We start from the raw sequence: 23,882 nt of genomic DNA, 5'->3' as shown, positions 1-23,882 counted from the left end.
GGAAACCAGCTGTTAGGAGCCCCAGAGCACCGATCACTGGTGGTAAGTGTAATCCGAGGAAGGGGTTCGCGGGGTGGAGGTGGGGGGTATATTTTTGGGGTGTGGGCAGGAAACAGGAGCACCAGGAGGAAACCCGTGCAAATACGGAGAGTACATAGAAATTCCACACAGATAGATTAGTTAGGATTTGAAGTCATGACCTCAGGGATATGGGGCAGCAATGCTAACCACTATTGGCTACCATTGCTGCCCCAACCATGCTGCTACCACTGGACATTCACACCTCTGCAAAGCGGCCTGATCCACGGCAAAATCCTATTTTCCTGAAATTTTGTTGCAACTGCGTGACTCTCTAGCAAGCATGAAATATCCCGACAGTGCACCACTTATCGATATGATTTGCATACCCATCTGTACCATGGAGTGGTTAATTTTGGCTGAGCCCATATGCCCCCCTTACCTTGCCTGTCCTAAAATTGTGATTACAACACTGTATCAGAAAGACGCTATGATTAATGTCAAATGAAATTTGGATATAGTCACTGATAAGTGATAAATTTCTGGGCATGGCCGGCAGCGTTCCTCCTGACAGGGGAGAGAAATTTCAGGATTAAAAACTTAATTTACTTCCACTTTGATGAGGGTTTGAAGATGAAGCCTCGGAGCAGGGTCTCAGCAATATCATTAAACGTCTTACATTATTTGATTCTGTCCATATGGTCGTTGGCAGAAATCGCATTGAGCAATTACAGTGACAGCTTGGATCAGCAGTATCAGGATCCACTGAGACCGTCTCATCATAAATCCTGCTTAAACTTTGTATTTTTGGAAAGTAGGCGCGGGACGTAGCAGAATTTGCAAGCGCGGCAATTATGCTCAGCAGTAAAGCCGGAGTAATATAGCGATGCAGGGCACAGCACGTACTGCTGAAAGCTGCAGACAGAAAATGAGGGCGCGATTCAGAAAGTACGCCATGCCGATATTTACGCAGTTGAGCGATTATCGACCGACTGCGCACGCGTCATAGTCACACTACACACATGCCTAGGTACCACAGCGATGATGCTCACAGTGAGAATTTCTTAGCCAAGTGATAGTGACAGTCAGGGACCGTAATGGGGAGTGGCAACAAAACGCAGGAGTGTCGTGACCGCTTTCGGGGCATGTCCTAACCTACAACTGTGATTCCGTATACATAAAACTTGGCGCCAGTGTCTCAGTTCCTGCTCCCATTCTGCAGTTACTCAGATGGTCGATTATTGAAGGATCTGTGACCGCAGTTGCGTGTTTGTAGTACGCACTTTCTTCGATCTGCGAAGCCGCTGGTGAGTGTCTCAATACATTTCCAGGAGGCTACAGAATTAGCATATTTTCGACAGCACCTGCGTACAGAATCTGGCTTTGCACAAAAGCCCCTCATAAGGGTGTAGTCATGCGCTTCAACCGTAACTTAACTTAAAAGGGGTGTCCCCATGAATGTTCCTTGTGGCGTTCTAAGGCCGCTGACTGCAACGCTTTCCCGCATTGCCTTAACCCCTCTGCAAACAACACATGTTAAATACAAGTTTCCTCCATCACTGTAATCATTTTCATAATTTCCGCTCCTCTCCTCGGTAAACGTCCCTCAAACCCCTACAAATTAGAAATGTGAGAGTTCGGTTCTCAGGGAACCGGCAACCACCGAAATTAGGAGTTCCAAATCGAACCTAATCTGAGTTCGGAATCAATTTGGGGTAACGAATACTGTTTTGGATCTTCCCGTGGTTCGGAATTCGGATTTAAAAACCGAACTAGGGTTTTGGATTGAATGCTAACAGGTCACGATGACGTCATTTTAGCCGTGTTTTTTTTTTTAAATACAGATCCAAAACCAAAACACGAAGATGAACCTGGATCCAAAACACGGTGGACGGTGCACATCTCTACTACAAACTTAGGACCACTTGGATCTCTACCAAAATAAACAGCGTCTCTTCCCCAAGGTTATGCCATGTTTCTGCCTGTCTGGAAGAAACGCAGCCCTGTATATGGGAATTACATTTATCAGTTGTGTTGTTATTATCACTGAGACTAGAATAGAGCACATACTGTACCAGTGTGCCACGTAAACCTGTAGCAATGGTCAATACCAATCTGTGTCTAAGGCCTGACCCTAAAGCTGGGTACACACGTAAAGATTTTCTGTCCAACCATCCAACTAGTTGATTGGTTGGAATGAAAATCTGGTAACGTATGGGAGTAACTGATGATCAGCAATTTGCTCCTAAATGCCAGAAAACAGATGAAAATAGTGTCAGACAAGTTTGTTAAATGTTTGATCTAAATAATTTGTTCAAACAACAGTTTTTGTCCATTTTCTGGTGTTTGGGAGAAAATTGCTGATGGTCATTTACTCCCATACGTTACCAGATTTTCATTCCAACTAGGGGTGAGTGGGTTCGGATTTGAGCCCCCCCGATCCGAGGCCGATCCGAGTCAGGCTCGACTTTTCCCGCCTGACTCGGATCTGAAATCGAGGCAAAACGTCATCATCCCGCCATCCGGGTCTCGCGGGTTTTGGATCCTATATAAGGTACTCGCGTCGGCGCCATTTTCTCACTCGGCTGTGGACAGTGAAGAGGGAAGGTGGGAGTTAGGGCTGGCTGGGCTGTGTAGTGTAGTGTAGTGTAGTGCAGAGTAGTGTTGTGCTGTGCTGTTCTGTGCTGCGCTGTGCTGCTGTTGTCCATAGGGGCTGTGTCCACTACTTCAAAGTCCATAGGGGCTGGCTGTGTTGTGCTGTGCTGCTGTTGTCCATAGGGGCTGTGTCCACTACTTCAAAGACCATAGGGGCTGGCTGGACTGTGCTGTTCAGTCAGTTGTCCATAGGGGCTGTGTCCACTCCAAAGTCCTGTGCAGTGTCCCAGTCCTAAAGGGGTGCTGTAGTGTTGTCCAGGGGTGCTCCCCCAAAGTGCTAAAAAAAAAAAAAAAATTTCTGTGTTTGTGAATTGTGTGCGCAGTAGCCGCACGTGCATCAACAAAGTAGTGCCAAGCGTGCGCCTGTGTCATAAGTAAAGGGCCAGCTGGCTTGACCGTTAAAGGGTGCTGTAACCCCCAAAGTACACTCCAAACCAAATAAAAAAATATTTTCTGTGTTTGTGAATTGTGTGTGCAGTAGCCGCACGTGCATCAACAAAGTAGTGCCAAGCGTGCACCTGTGTCATAAGTAAAGGGCCGGCTTGCTTGACCGTGAAAGGGTGCTGTAACCCCCAAAGTACACTCCAAACCAAATAAAAAAATATTTTCTGTGTTTGTGAATTGTGTGCGCAGTAGCCGCACGTGCATCAACAAAGTAGTGCCAAGCGAGCCCCTGTGTCATAAGTAAAGGGCCGGCTGGCTTGACCATTAAAGGGTGCTGTAACCCCCAAAGTACACTCCAAACCAAATAAAAAAATATTTTCTGTGTTTGTGAATTGTGTGCACTGTGGCTGCACGTGCATCAACAAAGGAGCAGCGCCAAGCGTGCGCCTGTGTCCTATAAGTAAAGAGCCGGCTGGCTCATTTCTTAAAGGGCGGTGTAACCCACAAAGTGCACTACTCTCCAGCAAAAATAAAAAAATATTTTCTGTGTTTGTGTGCGCCTTAGCCGCACGTATATATCAATATAACATAAATGGAGGACCAAACTTTCTCCGATAAAAATAAAATAGGGAAAGATCAAGAACCACTTCCTCCTAGTGCTGTTGCTGCTGCTGGGAGTTGTTCATCATCCCATAGAGGAAGTAGGAACACCACTACTTTTACTAAACAATTGACCCTCCAACAGTCCCTAGCGATGAGGATGAAGTACGACAGCAGTCATCCTGAAGCAAAACGTATAACTGAGGCCTTGACTGCTATGTTGGTGTTAGACGTGCATCCGGTATCCGCCATTAGTGCAGTAGGATTTAGACAATTGATGGAGGTAGTGTGTCCCCGGTTCCAAATCCCGTCTAGATTCCACCTGCATCCTTAAAGCAGCAGCGACAAGCGTGCATCTGTCTGTTAAAGGGTGGTGTAACCCTCAAAGTGCGCTCCACAAACAATAAAAAAATTCTTCTTTTTTTTTCTGTCTTTGTGAATTGTGTGGGCTGTAGCCGCACTTGCATCCTCAAAGCAGCAGCGACAAGCGTGCGTCTGTCTGTTAAAGGGTGGTGTAACCCTCAAAGTGCTAAAAAAAATAAAAAACTATTTTTTTTATGTGTTTGTGACTTGTGTGCAATGTAGCCACACATGCATGAACACAGTAGCAGCGCCAAGCGTGCGCCTGTGTCATAAGTCAAGGGCCGGTTTGGACATCTGGTCCGGACTGAAGGACGTGCCAACAATTTCTGACAAGTCTACTGTCACTGCATATGATACTGTCCTCAAAGCAGCAGTGACAAGCGTGCGTCTGTCTGTTAAAGGGTGGTGTAACCCTCAAAGTGCGCTCCACAAACAATAAAAATATTCTTCTTTTTTTTTCTGTCTTTGTGAAATGTGTGGGCTGTAGCCGCACCTGCATCCTTAAAGCAGCAGCGACAAGCGTGCATCTGTCTGTTAAAGGATTACATCGGTGACAGCATCCAAGTAAGCATATCAGACAGTCCGTACCTGTACTGGCTGGAAAAAGAAGCAATTTGGAGGTCCCTGTACAAACTGGCTCTATTTTACCTGAGTTGCCCCCCCTCCAGTGTGTACTCCGAAAGAGTGTTTAGTGCAGCCGGGAACCTTGTCAACGAAAGGCGTAGGAGGTTGCTTCCACAAAATGTGGAGAAGATGATGTTCATAAAATGAATTATCAACTCTTCCAGGGAGACCAGCCTCCAGAACGTACAGAGGGACCTGTGGTTGTGGATTCCAGCGGGGACGAATTAATACTCTGTGAGGATGAGGATGTACACAACACTGAAGAGGGTGAGGAATTGGTGGATGAGGAGGATGAGGACGACATCTTGCCTCCGTAGAGCCAGTTTGTGCAGGGACAGATTAATTGCCAGCTTGTTTTGTGGGGGCCCAAACGAACCAATCATTTCAGCCACAGTCGTGTGGCAGACCCTGGCCCAGAAATGTTTGGTTTGTTAAAGTGTGCATGTCCTGTTTATACAACATAAGGGTGGGTGGGAGGGCCCAAGGACAATTCCATCTTGCACCTCTTTTTTTTCTTTGCAGTATGTACAGCTTGGGGCCTAGTTTTTCAAACTGCCATCCTGTCTGCCACTGCAGTGTCACTCCTAGATGGACCACGTGTTTGTGCCGCCCACTAGTATCTCTTAGCATAGTCATCCAGCTACCTCGGTGCAACCTTTTGGATATAAAAACACTATTGTGAGGTGTGAGGTGTTCAGAATAGACTGGAAATGAGTGGAAATTAAGGTTATTGAGGTTAATAATAGCATAGGAGCAGAAAAACACACAAATTCTGTGATTTTAGCTGTTTTTATGCTTTTTTAAAAAAAAAATACAGATCCAAAACACAAAACCCAGAACCCAAAACACGGAAGGGTGGTTTTGGCAAAACCAATCCAGATCCAAAACACGAAGAAAGATCCAGATCCAAAACACGAAAAGTGGCCGGTGCACACCCCTAATTCCAACCAATCAACTAGTTGGATGATTGGACAGAAAATCTTTACGTCTGTACCAAGCTTAAGTTCTCCTAAGACATCCATCCACCTCTCATTGATGACCCATTCTTCTGCCAGGTGCACAGTGTGAAACCCATGTACAGATTATTTGTGAACAATAATCTTTGCCAGGCTGCAGACTCCTCTTCAGTTTAATATCCACATTGTCATAAAAATATTTTCTAAACTTACTTAAGGTTTAAAATAATAAAGCAACCAAATGCCATTCTGCTGTACTAAGGCGATGTGAACAGATTAGTTCTGTCACCCACTTATTTTTCTTTATTGAGTTTGCTTCTGTCTAAATTTCCTTTTGAAAGAGAATAAAATGCACTGTATACAAGAAGCAGCCCCTATCAAAGTTGAAAGTGCATCCCAGCTCTACAGCCCATCACTGTTCTCAGGGCCTGATTCAGACCCGGTCGCAAGTGCTGTGCGCTCGCAACCAGGTCGATAGTGGGCCAGTGCGCATGCTCATGACAGAGCCGGCTCCGTCGTGCGCATGTGCGAGACCTGGATAGCGACGGGCACTCCGTCGCTCTGGGTCTCGCAACAAGGGGGGCGAGCTGTTGATTTTGAGTGACAGCTCGCCCCCTTTGGTGGGCGGGCCGGGGGAGTGGCTGCCCAAACGGAGGCATTCCCATGTGAACGCCTCTGTTTGGGGGCGGCCCCACTGACATCACAAGTGAATCTATGGCACCCCCCAGATCCTAGTGCCCCTAGGCAGCTGCCTAAAGTTGCCTACTGGTAGAGCCGGCCCTGCCGCTGCCCCACAAACCATACCACTACTCCTGGTTTCACTGCCACTCTGTGAAAATCCATACCGCGCTTGCGCGAGTCTGGAAATGCACGGGGCGGGGCCTAACGGGAGACATCATGACTGTAAATATGCCTGCACCATGGCTCACTTAGCCCCAGCAGTACCCGGCCGGCTCCCTCTGCCTCTACCGGCTGCCTGAACCCCCTGTCCCTGGCTCCCCTTCACCCCAAATACCCGGCTCCCGGTGGCGGACTCTGCCGGGTGGCATGCGATTTCTTGTGTGGGACTGTGTGCAGCCCATGCTGCCCTCCATTGTCTGAACATGAAGCAACAGCAGGAGATGACTGAGTATTGGTTCCACCACCTCCAGACCAAAGCCTACAAGAGGCGTAGGTTCAGAGTGACAGACTGCTGTTCTTGCCATGCTGAGCCCGGCAGCAGCAGAACATGGGGGTGGGTAGAATGCCATTCTACTGGTGTGAGGCTGAGAGAGGAGCACACTCACCCCCTGCAGCTGCCCCACACAGGCTCATGTAATCTAATGAAGGACGATGCATCCCAGCTTCCTGTAGAAGTACATGTATTGACTAACAACGTTATACTCCCCCTGTCATCTGTATGACCCTATTACTTGGACTAACTAGAGCTGACTTCTGTGTCACTACTACTCTCAGCCAGTCCCTGCTACCTCCAATACTACCACCCCACTGTGCCCCCCAGGCTAAGTTTTACCAGCCAGCCCCTGGCAGTGTTGTGAGTAGCGGTGGCCTGCTAGCAGTGCTGCGCAGTTGGACAGTGTTCTTGGCGGCAGAGGAGGATGCAGCGGCAGCCGTGGTGGACTGGTAAAATGTAAGGGAACTGCATCATGGGGTTCATGGTGGTTGGGTGGTAAGTGTCACAGGCATTAACTGCACTCTGAAAGGGCACTCACTGACAGCCATCCATTCAATGCCTGTGACACTCACCACCCTGATTCTTCCCTTTCTCCTGTTAGCATTTTGGTCTGACAATCTAGTTGTGTAAAAAGGAGCCAATCTCTCCTACAGTGGCCTCACTGAGTGGCAATAGGTACGCCCATAGGTGAAGATAGACACGCCCTTTGGGCAGAGCTGGCCATGCCCCTCTACTTCTATAATCTCTCTGAAACTACTTTTCGGAAACTAGTTAGTGTACACACCAGCGGATGTCCTGCACAACATACAGCCCAAATGCAAGCCAGTGGGGTGGTTTATTGATATCGGATGCAGTACGGCCATGCTCACAGTTACACATGATGGTAATCTGGAGCAGGAAGGGGTGTCATACAGCTCATCAGCCAGTGAGTGTATGTGGGTAGCAGTGCAGGCTCTCTGTAAAGCAGCGTGGAAACGGTAAATTCTCAGGTCTCACAGAACTAATTGGAAGACTTACGTCTCCCACTGTGGTGCTCTAACACAGTGAACAAGATGGAGTTGCGCATGCGCAGCACTATGCTTGGTAGCCATCTTGGTAAGGGAGTGAATCCTCCTTGGAAGTTCCAACATGGAGTCTGCACAGTAGTGCTCTCCATCTTCAACACCCTGCCTTGCTACAATCTTCTCCATGTTACACAAACTTCTTCCTAGCAACCTAGAAAAATTACAGGGTTAGTAAAATGATAAAACATCAACATGTCAAGTGAGTTTGATGCACTCTTCTTGGTAGGTCTATCAGAAAGACTCCTCTGTCTGACCGTATGGACCACAGCAACAGTCTCTGTGTTCACGATCTCAGGACTGCTGTCACTCTCACGATTCCTGATGTCTTCCACACTTGCAACTTTTAAATCTTGGAAAGTCTCTTTGCCTATCTTGGATTTCCACTCACACCAGTCAGCCTTGACTTGGTTTCTCGATGTCTTGAGGTTCACTGAATGCAATATTTGCAAATTCCTCATCATATCTTTCAGGTGGCTACCCAATACTTGATCTTGCAGAAGACATTTTCTGTGGCTGGATGTCCACACAGATAGCATCTGGTTCAGACACATCTCCGATTGCTGGCATATATATGATACAGTATGTGTCACTTGGTTTTCTCTTTGTCAAATCTGCAATATGTGTCTTGACCTTTAGGTCAGTTGTAGGGGAATGGTTCTTGAGGTGAACTGCTGTGGACACAGATTCCGACAAGGATGTATCAAATATCGCATGCAGGAGCAGAGCTTGCGAGAAAGCTCTGTCCCTGCTAATCATCTCTGTAATCTTTTCAGGGTATTATTCTCAAAAAATATCCTGACAGTGTGACCGTGCATGTGCTGCTGGCTAAAAGCGAACCCCCTCACAACCCCTGAACTGTGCAATCCCTACCCCCCTTGCAATTTCCTGCTCAGCGCCTTTCCTGCCCGGTAAGCAGTGCTCCATTTAGGTCCTCTGGTCTCCAGGCTCCTTCACTGTGACCCCGGTCATCTGCTCTATGATGTAAACTGTGATGCCGGCATAGAGCAGCTGACTACAGGAGCCCGGAGACCAGCTGACCGGAGCCCCAGAGGAACTAACTGGAGCACCGATCCCTGGGTGCAGTGTTTTTTTTTTTTTCGAAATTGATCAGCTTGTGGTTTCTTTAGACCACACATATGATCACAGGGGCCGGCTCCTGGCTCTGCTCTGCCTGTTAGATCACATTTCCTATTACAAATATGGGAAATACAATTTGCTTACTAAAAATAAGTGGATCAGAGGGCTTGGAGTACTTGTTTTTACGAAACTGCTCCAAAAGCCCTTTAATACATTTACTGTATGCGTTACTAAAATAAATGTGAAAAGGGTGTGAAAACACCCTTATTCACATTTTTTTATAGCTGCTAAATTCATTAGGACAAAGATTGCTACAAAAAAATCTAATATATTGTTTTACAGGGCATTTACCAGCAAAAAAATTATGGCCCTCATTCAGAGCCGTACGCTCTGAGCAGAGCGCACGCTCTGAATGAGGGCCGGGCTCCATTTTCATGGAGCGTCCTCCTGGACGCTCGTATAGCTGTGGGTCACCACCCACAGGCTATACGAGCGTGCTTTTTGATGGCCGCGATGGTCGAGACCATCGCGACCATCGAAATTGCGAGCCGGAGCCTGCGGTTGAGGTTTTCAACCGCAAGCTCCGGAGTGATTTTGGCTCTATCAGAGCCAAAATCACTCCCACTGACATCACTAGTGATGTCAGTGGGCCGGCTTCTAACGGGAGGCGTTCCCGTGGGAACGCCCCCGTCAGGGAGGCACGCCCCCGGCACGCCCACCAAAGGGGGCGTGCTGTCAATCAACATTGACAGCACGCCCCCTTTGATCGGACACAATGAGCGAAGGACTTTCCTTCGCTCGTCGCGTCTGGCGCATGCGCACGACGGAGCTCCCTCCGTCGTGCGCATGCTCAGTGCAGACCATCGACCCACTTGCGAGCGGACAGCCGCTCGCGAGTGGGTCTGAATCAGGCCCTATATTCTGTACGTGTTTAAAATAGTATCAGCAAAATTGTTAGTTTTTTGCTTCTTCCCACATTTGGCCGCGAGATTCCGCACTAAGGCCCTCATTCAGAGCCGCTCGGAAGCAGCAGTACGCTCGTAGCGTTCTGATGTTGTGAAACCACGCATGCGCCGGTGTTACACTGCGCATGTGCGTACGGCTGATTGCGATCTTTTTTTAAGTCGTTCGTCGAATAGCGAACAGGAAGTGACATGTAAAATGTGATTGACAGAACAGCCCGTTTTTGGGCGGTGACGGGGGTGGAGATGCGAAAACGCAGGTGTGGCGAGGCATTTTGTGGGCGTCCCTAAATTATCTCATGCGAACGGCAAATGTGATCGGAACAAGTCATACGTCACTGTCTGATCCACTTTGCGTTCAAACTGCTCGCACAGCTTGTGGTCTGGTATACTCTACCACAATGTCGATGGTCTCGTCCTCCTTCCCGTGCCTCTGTTTTTTCGATTTATCATTTCAGGCCAGAAAAGCAATCAACTTAGAATTGAAAACAATCTTGGAATGTGCCAGGCAACTTTTTTAGTAGCACAAAACCGTACTCAGGTGCTAAATTGTGGCTTAGACAATCAATTAGCGTACCAATTTTTCATATTTGATTTGTATTTGTTTTTTTATTTTTTGTTTTGTGTTAATGCAACAATATTGGCATCATGTTTGTGTTTTAGCAACATTTTTAATGGTCCCGGGAATTTCTTATCCATTTGGTTTGGGCAAAGTGTTCCTTTGCCCTGGACTGGCTTCTGCAGGGTCCCCAGCCGGATCTACTGCTTCCTCCCCTGCAGAGCCAGCAGAAATTCTGCGGCCAAGGCTCCCCTCTGGAGCAGACTCATCCGCCTGTGTCTCTGTTAGAAAAATTAGAAAAGAGTAACATTAGAATCTCCATATTGTCACAAACACATTTCAGAGTTGGTAACATAACAACATTTACCTTGGCCAACATGAGGAGCCGCAAAGTCTGGCATGTCCGTATCCATGTTGGACACACCAAACACCTCCTCATACTGCACACACCCCTGTGCCAGCTCTTCCAAGTCATTCAGCTCCAATGACACAGGGGTGGGACCTCCCCCTGTCCCCCTTGCATGCCTAGCCCCCCCTGCCAGTTTTTGTTTCAGCCGATATTTATAATCGGTCCATCTGTGGGTGAAAAAGTTGGCATTATTCCTGCAGTATTTGGCGCTGTAACCACTTTTTCAAAAAATTTAGTTTTTACGTACCGGCGTTTGACATCCCGGGGTAGACGTTCAAACTCACCCACCCTATTGACAGCACAGGCTATCTCATCCCACATTTTCCACTTCTGGCTTGCACCCATATTCCGATCTGCCTGTGGCACGATGTCAACACACATTTGGACCAAAACCTCCATCTCCTTTCTTGTGAATTGTGGCTGCCTTTTTTTTTTGGCTTCTTTTGTGGGCCTACTCGGCCCAGCAGCCTCTTCCATGGCATCCTCCACACCTTTTTGCAAAAACATTGATTAAATTTAGATGTTCAGTTTTCACTAAATTCTGGTTTTAAAAATTTTTTTAAGCCAAAAGAGTCAAATACTTACCGGGCGTCTCTTGCCCATTGTTTTGCTGCTCTGTAGCCATTTTGAGAACACCAACTTGAACTACAGCAGTCAGTTTTGATTTTTCCGTGACGTATTTATACATGCGTCCGTATTATTCGTCCGCATCATTGATTGTGCGCTCCTATGATCCGTCCTTAATTGGAGCAGGAAAATAAAGACTATTTATTGCTTTGGGCGACTCGAGTCGAGGTGGCGGGTGATGATTGTTGGAGGTTTCGTGTGTAGTAGTGGATTGTTGTTGGGATTAGCCAAATATATTTCCTTTGTTTATCCCTTAAAAATGCAAACTATTTAGCGCACTAATGTTTCCTTAATCCCCATGTAAAAATGCGAACTATTTAGCGCACTAATGTTTCCTTAATCCCCATGTAAAAATGCGAACTATTTAGCGCACGAATGTTTCCTTAATCCCCATGTAAAAATGCGAACTATTTAGCGTACTAATGTTTCCTTAATCCCCATGTAAAAATGTGAACTATTTAGCGCACTAATGTTTCCTTAATCCCCATGTAAAAATGCGAACTATTTAGCGCACTAATGTTTCCTTAATCCCCATGTAAAAATGCAAACTATTTAGCGCACTAATGTTTCCTTAATCCCCTTGTAAAAATGCGAACTATTTAGCGCACTAATGTTTCCTTAATCCCCATGTAAAAATGCGAACTATTTAGCGCACTAATGTTTTTTCTCAAATAAATTTGTCCATTCTTGTTTGTCCACTCAATGTAGGGTGCATTTTTCAAATAATGTGTGCTCCACCCTATCTTTGTGCGCATTTTGCCAAATTTAAAAAAATAAAATCTGGCACCCCAAAATTCTAAAACGAATCTCTAATTATGAACTGTAGGTTTTTGCACTCATGACAATACCCCGGCATGTAAGCATCTTTGGATTTTGCGGCAAAGATAAGTATTTTTTGGAAAGATCATTTTCAACAACCATTAACTACCTGGCTTGCCATTTCAGGTTGATGTTGGTCGTCTTATTTTGGCCATGCTTCCGGAACCCGACCAACCTCAACCTCGTCCCAGGCGTAGGCATCGTAGGCGTGCAAGGCCCAATATATATAGAACACGTGTCATCCTTTTTGGAATGCCTGATGATGAGGTTTTAAGATGATACCATCTTCCTCCACAAATCATCATAGACACTCTCTCATTAATAGAGAGTGATCTGGAGTGGCAAATTGACAGTCCTACAGCAATACCACCACTTACGCAATTAATGGCAGTGTTACATTTCTGTGCCTCAGGATCCATTCAAACCACGGTGGGAATAGTGGCCGGAATCTCCCAATCCTCCTTTTCAAGGATCCTGAGGGCAGTGATGGAGGCCCTTTTCAAGCACCTCCATCATTTTATTAACATGCCATTGGATATGGGTTCCCTTAGTGTGGCCAAGGCCAATTTTTACCACATAGCTGGCTTCCCACACATCATAGGGGTTGTGGATGGTACTCACATACCACTTCAGCCTCCAGCACGGCTGGAGGCAATTTTTAGGAACCGCAAGCACTATCACTCACTGAGTGTAATGGTGGTATGTGATGCCTCCCTCCAGATCCTGTCCCTGAATGCAAAATTACCAGGAGTGCACATGATTCGTCATCCGGCAATCAGGGATTTGGCATAAATTAAACAACCTACAAGCTGGTGATGCATGGCTTCTGGGTAAGTGGAGCCCTTTATTTGAAACCAATGCAAAGCTTGATACACAGTGATCCTGATTGTTGTTTTTTATTTTTCACAGGAGACAGTGGCTACCCTTGCACACCCTGGCTGCTCACTCCTTATTTGGCTCCCACACCAGGGTCACAAAGTGAGTATAATTCCGCACTTACAGCCACCAGGCAGGTGGTGGAGCACTGTATCGGCCTTTTAAAAGGCCGATTCAGATGCCTCCACCGCTCTGGTGGCGAACTCATGTATTTGCCGGCTATGGTTTCGAAAATTGTGGTCCTGTGTGGGATCTTTCACAACATCGCCATAAGGAGTGGTGTCCCAATGCAGCCAGAGGATGCCTTACCTGAGGATGGCCCCCCCGAGGTTGGTCGGAGGTCAGTATGTGGGGGGCCATACGCGATGATGTGGTGGCCCGTTTTTTCAGGTAATTATTGACAAACATTTACTTAATTGTCCCAATGTCTACATGTACGATTGTAATGTGCCTTTTTAATCTTCTTTTTCATTTTTTATTCTTGTCTTCCTTTTCAAACCATGTAAAAACGATGCCTACTACCTGACCCACTAAATTGTCTACATGTGGCCACATTGGAACTAACTTGTGGATAAATTATTTAATCGCCTCATTTGTGGATTCATGTTGGCCTGCTACTTATTTCAACTGTTCTTGAGTGTTGTTTGTTTTTTTTGCGTTTGGTGTAGGTTGTTTTTTGTAGTGTGTTTTCACTGTGTGAATTGCTTGTCACAATTCACTTTCTGTTTGTGTTTGCTGTGTATTAAAGTTTTCTTTTCCGTTAAAAAGACTGTTTATTTACACATTACAAGCACGTGTAACCTGGCTCAAAAAATGCCACCTTTCATAATGCCGAATCCTGTAATGTGTGAAATTGTTAAGTCTTTGAACATGCTTTGTGGCTTAGAAAAAACAACAAAGGTATTAGGGTGAATCAGTAGTTTGTTCAAAATAGGCCTAAGCAGGTTTCAGTTTCTAATTACATTACCCACCACAAGAAAAACCACAAACTGTTGGTTTTTCCACAAACCTATTGGTATGGTGAGGTATTTAATGTGGCAGCTTACATACTTTCTACCGCTTTGTACAATCTAATTTACCTTATTTTACAGAACATGACCAAATCATGGACTTATGGAAGCTTAAACAATGTATTATTTTCAGTCAAGAAATGAGACTCGTTAACATACAACGCTATTTTATTGTAAAAAATATACAAAACCGAATTACAAACAAACAAAAAATCAGCTCCGAAGGAGCGCCGCCATGTGGTCCAGGACCACTAGCATGGCAATGACGTGGCCACGCAAGGCAGCCAAGCCCTCCTGCATACCATGCATCCGCCTCTGGTCCTCTGTTGGTATAAAAAAAAGGGATCCTTAATGAAATGACACCTTACATTATAAGTTGAATAAACAAACTAAACAAGTAAATCTATTTGCAAACAAGATCCAGCTTTGTGGTAAAAAAACAAGTACTGGCAAATGCTAAGATGGTATCAATAATAAATTATAAATGAACACACAAAAAGGCGACACAAAAAGGACGAAGTACCCTTGTTAGGGTAAATCAAAAAACCCCAAGAATGAGTGTTTTCACATGTGTGATATGTATCAGTGGAAAATATCCAAGACATTGTATATCCAATTCAAAATGTATTTTTACAACAAAAGAAAGGTAAACATACCGGTCATTGGCCTAGATGGTCTTGGAGGCCCTCCATCCTCCTCTTCCTCGGAGGTGGGCCAGTGCTGGTGGGTTGAGGGAGGGGAGAGGGCGGAAATGGTTGATGGGCCAGAAAATCGAGGGGGTGGTGGAGGGGAGGGTGAAGAAAAGAGATGGGGGGTGGAGGGGAGGGTGAAGAAAAGAGAGGGGGGGTGGAGGGGAGGGGGAATTTTGGGGGTGTTGCAAATTGGGAGAGGGAGGGGACTCAGCTATTGGCCGGCCAGGGGTGGAGGGGGAATTGGGGGAAGGTTGGGGAGATGGGCTGGGACTGGGCGTCGGCGCCAGGGGCCGAGCCCGGCGACGACCTCTGCGGCGAGGCCGGATTCTGCGTTCAGCCCCTAAATGATTAAGGAAACATGTTTTAAATTTTTTTGGGAGGGGGGGTGGAACCCAAATTTACAACACACAAAAAAAAAAAAAAATTCTAAAAAAGGAAGACATGTGTAAAAACAAAAAACAGGACTATACTGCAAACAAACATGCACACACAGACATGTCAAAAAACAAAAAACAGGGCTATACTGCAAACAAACATGGCCACACAGACATGTCAAAAATCAAAAAACAGGGCTATACTGAAAACAAACATGCACACACAGACATGTCAAAAAACAGGGCTATACTGAAAACAAACATGCACACGCAGATAGTGCCGCAACAAACAAACAGGGCTATACTGGAAACAAACATGCACACGCAGATAGGGCCGCAACAAACAATCAGGGCTATACTGGAAACAAACATGCACATGCAGATAGGGCCGCAACAAACAAACAGGGCTATACTGGAAACAAGCACACGCAGATAGGGCCGAAACCAAATCCTACAATAAAAAAAAAACACTTGCTTGCAGCGATCCGCTGCCGAAAACATGCCAGCAAGCGGGGGGTGCGGCACCGCAGATCCGGCCACCGGTGGTGGCGAACCTCCGCATAGGCCGATCGCTTGGCCCGGTTGGTGATGGGGGGAGGCTGGCTGGTGATCCTCCGGTCCATGACCTCGGTGAGGACCAACAGCTCCTGTGTGGTAAATGCGGAGGCTCTCATGATGGCAATGATTTTTTTAAGAGCAAACAGTTTTAATAAAGGCCAGAGAAAACTTTTGATTGGCTAATGTACTTTGTAAATTAACAGGAACCATTGTATTGGTTATTGTATGAGTCATGTGTCCTACAGGCTCCAAAATATAATGTGAGTTATGATAGGCTTCATGCAGTGACATGCGTAAGCTACCGTAATTTAAATAAAGAAATTTAAACCTGAAAATAGGAATATCCTAAACACAGGAAAACAATAGGATAATTGGTTACAACAGGTTTTTTTGATAAACTAAACCATTGTTGAAACCGTACGTATTCTGCGGGAAAAATGACACACACGGACAACAATAAAGTTTATTGAAAATGAAAAAAAAATGGATGGTAAACATGTGAAGAGCAATTAAGCTAATTAATATATTGATTGGCATGATACGATTGTGCGAGCATACCCTGCAACCAAATTTGGAGATGGACGGTCGCAATTTTGCTCGTTCGTTAGCTATAGGAGGGGTTGGGAGACTTTGGGGCGGAAGATTAGCTACGAGCGAACTTACGAGCGAGCGCTTGAATTTACATTTTCTCACTTGCGTACGGCTCTGAATCGGGCCCTAAGCTTTCCCAAATCTACCTCAACCACAACACACTGGCTAATTAATGGACCTTCGTCATGCCAGCTATACTTAAATGCTATAAATTCTGCAAAATCCACATTTTCACAAATACAATGCTGTAAACTACACTTTGGAACGGTGACACAGAAACGGAGCACGAGGATTGCGTCGTCTGAACTCTTCACTTTGCTCATCTCTAGTCCGTTACGTTATATACTGGACATTTTATACCGCTAGTGCTCCCTAGTTTCCTCTCTTCCTATATTTCCTGTTCCTCACAGCCATCGGCAGGTGTCAGCAGGTAAGCAGGTGTCACATACAGCACGATGACTGTGAGACCAGGAACACAAAATAGTCCTGTAACTGGGTCACTTCATTTATTTCTACAGTGAACCCACGGACTTGATGGGTTGACTTCTATATCATATTAAAGCCCACATCAGTCAATATATATTAATATGGGCCACATCTGTTAGACGGTCTCCCGGGCCGGGCCCCTGGGACAAGCAGCCCAGTTTTGTAAACATATCTCAGTGATGAATGTTATGACTGCTGTGTAATATCACAGAGGATATTTTCTTTTGTGTGTGTGTATGTATGTGTGTGTGTATGTATGTGTGAGTGTATATGTGTGTGTGTATGTATGTATGTGTGTATGTATGTGTGAGTGTATATGTGTGTGTGTGTGTGTGTATTAGGGGTGTGCACCGGCCACTTTTCGTGTTTTGTGTTTTGGTTTTGGATCTGGATCTTTCTTCGTGTTTTGGATCTGGATTGGTTTTGCCAAAACCACCCTTCCGTGTTTTGGGTTCTGGGTTTTGTGTTTTGGATCTGTATTTTTTTGAAAAAAAGCATAAAAACAGCTAAAATCACAGAATTTGTGGGTTTTTCTGCTCCTATGCTATTATTAACCTCAATAAACTTAATTTCCACTAATTTCCAGTCTATTCTGAACACCTCACACCTCACAATAGTGTTTTTATGTCCAAAAGGTTGCATCGAGGTAGCTGGATGACTATGCTAAGAGATACGAGTGGGCGGCACAAACACGTGGTCCATCTAGGAGTGGCACTGCAGTGGCAGACAGGATGGCAGTTTGAAAAACTAGGCCCCAAACTATACATAATGCAAAGAAAAAGAGGTGCAAGATGGAATTGTCTTTGGGCCCTCCCACCCACCCTTATGTTGTATAAACAGGACATGCACACTTGAATGATTGGTTCGTTTGGGCCCCCACAAAACAAGCTGGCAATTAATCTGTCCCTGCACAAACTGGCTCTACGGAGGCAAGATGTCGTCCTCATCCTCCTCATCCACCGATTCCTCACCCTCTTCAGTGTTGTGTACATCCTCATCCTCACAGAGTATTAATTCGTCCCCGCTGGAATCCACAACCACAGGTCCCTCTGTACGTTCTGGAGGCTGGTCTCCCTGGAAGAGTTGATAATTCATTTTATGAACATCATCTTCTCCACATTTTGTGGAAGCAACCTCCTACGCCTTTCGCTGACAAAGTTCCCGGCTGCACTAAACACTCTTTCGGAGTACACACTGGAGGGGGGGCAACTCAGGTAAAATAGAACCAGTTTGTACAGGGACCTCCAAATTGCTTCTTTTTCCTGCCAGTACAGGTATGGACTGTCTGACATGCCTACTTGGATGCTGTCACCGATGTAATCCTTTAACAGACAGACACACGCTTGTCGCTGCTGCTTTGAGGATGCAAGTGCGGCTACAGCCCACACAATTCACAAAGACAGAAAAAAGAAGAACATTTTATTGTTTGTGTAGCACACTTTGAGGGTGTCACCACCCTTTAACAGACAGACGCACGCTTGTCGCTGCTGCTTTGAGGATGCAAGTGCAGCTACAGCCCACACAATTCACAAAGACAGAAAAAAAAAGAAGAATATTTTTATTGTTTGTGTAGCACACTTTGAGGGTGTCACCACCCTTTAACAGACAGATGCATGCTTGTCGCTGCTGCTTTAAGGATGCAGGTGTGGCTACAGCCCACACATTTCACAAAGACAGAAAAAAAAAGAACAATATTTTTATTGTTTGTGTAGCACACTTTAAGGGTGTCACCACCATTTAACAGACAGACGCACGCTTGTCGCTGCTGCTTTAAGGATGCAGGTGCGGCTACAGCCCACACATTTCACAAAGACAGAAAAAAAAAGAACAATATTTTTATTGTTTGTGTAGCACACTTTGAGGGTGTCACCACCCTTTAACAGACAGACGCACGCTTGTCGCTGCTGCTTTGAGGATGCAGGTGGAATCTAGACGGGTTTTGGAACCGGGGACACACTACCTCCATCAATTGTCTAAATCCCACTGCACTAATGGCGGATACCGGACACACGTCTAACACCAACATAGCAGTCAAGGCCTCAGTTATACGTTTTGCTTCAGGATGACTGCTGTCGTACTTCATCCTCATCGCTAGGGACTGTTGGAGGGTCAATTGTTTAGTAAAAGTAGTGATGTTCCTACTTCCTCTCTGGGATGATGAACAACTCCCAGGAGCAGCAACACCACTAGGAGGAAGTGGTTCTTGATCTTTCCCTATTTAATTTTTATCGGAGAAAGTTTGGTCCTCCATTTATGTTATATTGATATATACGTGCGGCTAAAGCGCACACAAACACAGAAAATATTTTTTTATTTTTGATGGAGAGTAGTGCACTTTGTGGGTTACACCACCCTTTAAGAAATGAGCCAGCCGGCTCTTTACTTATGGGACACAGGCGCACGCTTGGCGCTGCTACTTTGTTGATGCACGTGCAGCCACAGTGCACACAATTCACAAACACAGAAAATAATTTTTTTTTTGGTTTGGACTGGAGTGTACTTTGGGGGTTACAGCACCCTTTAACGGTCAAGCCAGCCGGCCCTTTACTTATGACACAGGTGCACGCTTGGCACTACTTTGTTGATGCACGTGCGGCTACTGCGCACACAATTCACCAACACAGAAAATATATATTTTTTTGGTTTGGACTGGAGTGTACTTTGGGGGTTACAGCACCATTTAACGGTCAAGCCAGCCGGCCCTTTACTTATGACACAGGCGCACGCTTGGCACTACTTTGTTGATGCACGTGCGGCTACTGCGCACACAATTCACAAACACAGAAAATAATTTTTTGGGGGGTTTAGACTGGAGTGTACTTTGGGGGTTACAGCACCCTTTAACGGTCAAGCCAGCTGGCCCTTTACTTTGGACATAGGCGCACGCTTGGCACTACTTTGTTGATGTACATGCGGCTACTGCGCACTCAATTCACAAACACAGAAAATAATTTTTTTTTTGGTTTGGACTGGACTGTACTTTGGGGGTTACAGCACCCTTTAATGGTCAAGCCAGCCGGCCCTTTACTTATGACACAGGCGCACGCTTGGCACTACTTTGTTGATGCACGTGCGGCTACTGCGTACACAATTCACAAACACAGAAAATAATTTTTTTTTTGGTTTGGACTGGAGTGTACTTTGGGGATTACAGCACCCTTTAACGGTCAAGCCAGCCGGCCCTTTACTTATGACACAGGCGCACGCTTGGCACTACTTTGTTGATGCACGTGCGGCTACTGCGCACACAATTCACAAACACAGAAAAAATATTATTTTTTTAGCACTTTGGGGGAGCACCCCTGATGGACAGAGCACCCCCTGGACAACACTACAGCACCCCTTTAGGATTGGGACACTGCACAGGACTTTGGAGTGGACACAGCCCCTATGGAGAACTGACTGCACAACACAGTCCAGCCAGCCCCTATGGACTTTGAAGTAGTGGACACAGCCCCTATTAACAACAGCAGCACAGCACAACACAGCCAGCCCCTATGGACTAAGTAGTGGACAACAGCAGCACAGCGCAGCACAGCACAGCACAACACTACTCTGCACTACACTACACAGCCCAGCCAGCCCTAACTCCCACCCTCCCTCTTCACTGTCCACAGCCGAGTGAGAAAATGGCGCCGACGCAGTACCTTATATAGGATCCAAAACCCGCGAGACTCGGAAGGCGGGATGATGACGTTTTGCCTCGATTTCAGATCCGAGTCAGGCGGGAAAAGTCGAGCCTGACTCGGATCGGCCTCGGATCAGTGGGGCTCGGGGGGGTTCGGATTTCAGAAATCCGAACCCGCTCACCCCTAGTGTGTATGTATGTGTGAGTGTATATGTGTGTGTATGTGTGTGTGTATGTATGTGTGAGTGTATATGTGTGCGTTTTATTTTGTGCAGACGATGTTCTACAAGTAAAATATCAGTGTAATATTATAATGTCAGCAGCCATTATGGGGATTGGGTAAATAATAATTCTAAACACAGAGACGACTCAGCTCAAGAAATTTTGCAGTGAAGCTTTGTGCGAATCAAACTTTACGGTGTAACAGACAGAGGGCCTGATTCAGAGCCGGACGCTCTTTGAGAGCGCTCTCTCTGAATCAGGGCGTCCCTGTTTTTTTTTAAAGATGGCCTCCTGGCCGCTCGCTAAGCTGTGGGTGACTACCCACAGCTTTAGCGAGCGGCCAAGCGCTCGCTCTGCATCAGGGCGTCCCTGTTTTTTTTAAAAGACGGCCTCCTGGCCGCTCGCTAATCTGTGGGTGTCCACCCACAGCTTTAGCGAGCGACCATCGGGGCTTGCGACGAGACCCTTGTGGTGGGGTCTCGTTCCCGCAAGCCCCAGTGAGCTTTCGGCTCTAATAGAGCTGGAAGCTCACCCACTGACATCATTCGTGATGTCAGTGGTGCTGCCCCCAAATGGCAGGCGTTCATTTGGCCGGCCACCCCCCCTGCTTCTGAAGAAATTCTCAGTAGAGAAAGAAACGCGTTAAGGGTGTCCCTGTTACTAACCTGTATTCCTGCCTTGCTGAAGCACCTGTGTAATTGCAGCAGAGCCGTTTTTCCAATCCAGCCGTTAGAGCTCCATCCCCTCTGCTGGAGTCGCAGACAACGCTATGCTCCGGAGTTGATATACTCCATGTGAGTGCCTCCGTAGAGCCTTAGCCTTCCCATCACGGCCTAGGATCCTCCGGTGAACTGTCGCAGCTATATACCAGCTAGCGCCAATTGAACCAGCGCTGACACGGGACTTATTACCTCCATACTGCGCATTGACGGCATCACTGCTTTACTCTTCATGGCACAGATCTAGTGCACAGCAGCAAGTGTCCAAGAACACTATGTGAGAGACATATCTACATCATATCCCCCAGCCTTAATCCTAGGTGGGCTGGAGGAGGATTTATATGCATTAATACTCACCCTTTTTACCTCAGCGAGGAACATATTTTTGGTAACATTGGCTCCATTATCTGTTACATTTTCGCATTCACAGCCAATGATTGGATACAAAATTTGTGTCAATATGGATTCCTAATAACGGAACTATCATTTTTATACCAGCAATTAGGCCATTTATTCATCTATTCCTGAAGAAGATTTTATCCTATTTAATAGAGGTGTATTTATTAACAGCACTTTAGTTTGATACATGTGATTGGAGTACACAGCTGGTGCTCTAATCTTCAATAATACATGTGAGGTTTTTTCCTTTTTATTATTATGTTTAATTTTCTGCAGTAATTTATTGTGGTCATTGACCTTTCAATCCATCTCCAATATCGACTATTCAGGATCTACACTTGTATGTTATAATAAACAATTTATCCTTTATTATCAGTGTGTCTTCTGGGTCCGGTTAGACATATATGCGCCGTTTCTATTTTTTCTACTGTTTTATTCCTTGGAATAGGGGACTGGAGGACCCTTGGCACGGCTGCTGGTCGTGATAAATTGCAGGGAGGTGGGCGCTACAAACCCTTCCATTCCACCCCCCCTGCCCGCCTCCAAAATGGGGCAAGTTGTCATTCACAGTCGACAGCTGCCCCGATTTGGTGCGAGACCCGTAGTGACGGAACGCCCCGTCACTGGCCGGGTCTTGCGCATGTGCACGCCGGAGCCGGCTCTGGTGTGCGCATGCGCAGTGGGGGACCGCTTGCGAGCGGGTCTGAATCAGGCCCAGTGAACGGGATGAATGACGCATCATATTTTGCATGCGATGCAACCAGCCAATCATCAGTTGCATGCCAGCGTGCATGAAAAAATCACAAAGAACAGCTCTCCCAGTAAGAACTGTCCTTTGCGATGGAAGAACTTGCGGGTTTATGGCCCAGAAGCCCTTCTGTGCATGCGTCGAGTGACACACATGCCGTGCACAGCACTTTGCGAATGCACGCCCATCACATCCATCGCATTCCAGAGCTTGGTGCACATGCGGTGAGTGGACAAACCTCCAAATACATGTACGTCATTTTCAGAGGTTTGGATGCAAAAACCTCAAGTATTATTATACTTTATTTTTATGGTGCCACAAGGGTTCTTCAGCGCCTCACAAAGTGCATAAACAAATGAGCAAACAAGAAGACAGTGACTTATAGAGACAGTTGGAGATATGAGTTAGGAGAGAGCGGGAGATACTGTATCAGGGGAGGAAAGGTAGATCTGAGTATCATCAGCATAGAGATGATATTGTAGGCCAAAAAAGCTGATGAGTTCACCTAATGCAGGCCTGGCCAACCTGTGGCTCTCCAGCTGTTGGGAAACTACAAGTCCCAGCATGCCCTGCAAAAGTTTTGCTATTAGGGAATGTTAAAACTGTAGCAGGGCATGCTGGGATGTGTAGTTTCACAACAGCTGGAGAGCCACAGGTTGGCCAGGCTTGACCTAATGTATAGACGGAGAAAAGGAGAGGTCCAAGAACAGAACCTCGGGAAACACCTACCATTAGTGGAAATGGGGGGAAGAGGAGACATGAGAGTAGACAGAGAAGGGATGGTCGGAGAGGTAGGAGGACAAACAGGAGAGGGCAGTATCGCATAGACCAAGAGAGTGAAGGATCTACATGAGGAGAGGGTGGTCTACAGTGTCAAAAACAGCAGAGTGGTCAAGGAGAATAAGCAGAGAGTAGTGGCCCTTAGATTTGGCAGCAAGGAAGTCATTGCTGACACTTGTAAGGGCAGTTTCAGTGAAGTGGAGAGAATGGCAGCCAGACTGAAATGGGTCAAGCAGGGAGTGGGAGGAAACAATGGTGGTGAGGCAGTTGTAGACAACACACTCAAGGAGTTTGGGGACAAAAGGGAGGAGAGAGATTGGTCAGTAGTTGGAGAGAGTGTTGAGATTGAGGGTAGGTTTTTTAAGAATGGGGGTGAAAGGGGCATATTTTAATGCAGAAGGGACAGTGACAGATGATAGAGAGAGATTGAGGAGGTGGGCAAGATGGGAACAGGCAAGGGGAGAAAGGTACAAAATAACAATATTTGTGACTGTGCAATCAGGACCAT

Source organism: Taudactylus pleione, unplaced genomic scaffold (genome assembly GCF_031769625.1).
Source record: "Taudactylus pleione unplaced genomic scaffold, aTauple2 ptg000008l, whole genome shotgun sequence".
Lineage (NCBI taxonomy): Eukaryota > Metazoa > Chordata > Amphibia > Anura > Myobatrachidae > Taudactylus > Taudactylus pleione.
Note: the sequence above shows the minus strand (reverse complement) of the source record.